Raw genomic sequence first — 1125 nt, forward strand, 5'->3', positions numbered from 1 at the left:
CCGCCCGTCGCTACTACCGATTGAATTATTTAGTGAGGTCTCCGGACGTGATCACTGTGACGCCTTGTGTGTTGCGGTTGTTTCGCAAAAGTTGACCGAACTTGATTATTTAGAGGAAGTAAAAGTCGTAACAAGGTTTCCGTAGGTGAACCTGCGGAAGGATCATTATTGTTTTAATGCATCTAACCGTTAATAAATTAAATTTGTTTTTCTCTTTTAGGGAATTGCAATATTTAATAAATTATGTAACTAATAAATATAAATATTTTATTCAATCATATGAGATACAATTATGCAACATATAATAATTTAAATTAGCTAAAAACCGTTTGTCATGTATTATTATTATTATATACTGTATTAAGAGTGTTTTATGTGTTTTGGATAAAATAAAAAACTGCGTGTATATGTACCATAATATACATGCGTTGCAAAATGTATTGTGCATATTCCAGTGCGCATACATTGGTTCGCAACACCTAAAGAAAAACAATGTTGTACCTGTTTTGCAGGTTAACGCTTTACATATGTTGATCATAATAAATAAATTTAGCTAAAATATACTTGTCATATATCTTATTATTATCGATTATGTAAAACTAAGACATTTCGCAACATTTTATTTAGGTATAAAAAAAAAATTTTATTGAAGGAATTGATATATGCCAGTAAAATGGTGTATTTTTAATTTCTTTCAATAAAAATATTCTTGACGTAATGAAATAAAAAAAAATTGTATCACTCTAAGCGGTGGATCACTCGGCTCATGGGTCGATGAAGAACGCAGCAAACTGTGCGTCATCGTGTGAACTGCAGGACACATGAACATCGACATTTTGAACGCATATCGCAGTCCATGCTGTTATGTACTTTAATTAATTTTTTAGTGCTGCTTGGACTACATATGGTTGAGGTTGTAAGACTATGCTAAATAAGTTGTTTAAAATTTTTCGGAATTTTAAGCACATTGTATATTATTGGATAATATAAGTGTGAATCTAAAAAGTTCTCGCTTAAGATATTCATAATATGAATTAATAAATGAAAATACTAAAACTCTGTTGCATGAGAAATTTGAAGAATTATATGTTCTTTATTCATTTCAAATAATATTTGAGGAATGTC

At 29.9% G+C, this 1125-nt stretch overlaps 1 non-coding gene and 1 pseudogene across 1 annotated transcript in view; both read left to right on the top strand.

Moving 5' to 3' along the window:
• The window catches only part of LOC117577379 (small subunit ribosomal RNA), a 1995-nt gene extending 1827 nt beyond the window's left edge, over nt 1–168 (top strand). The window contains exon 1 of the ribosomal RNA XR_004573152.1: nt 1–168. This exon is cut by the window's left edge and continues 1827 nt beyond it. This is a non-coding gene — a ribosomal RNA (small subunit ribosomal RNA).
• A 571-nt stretch (nt 169–739) lies between these two features.
• On the top strand, nt 740–892 carry LOC117577366 (5.8S ribosomal RNA; annotated as a pseudogene).
• Nucleotides 893–1125: the final 233 nt, after the last annotated feature.

The sequence above is a fragment of the Drosophila albomicans genome, unplaced genomic scaffold, assembly GCF_009650485.2.
Source record: "Drosophila albomicans strain 15112-1751.03 unplaced genomic scaffold, ASM965048v2 utg000342l_pilon, whole genome shotgun sequence".
In the NCBI taxonomy this organism is placed as follows: Eukaryota; Metazoa; Arthropoda; class Insecta; order Diptera; family Drosophilidae; genus Drosophila; species Drosophila albomicans.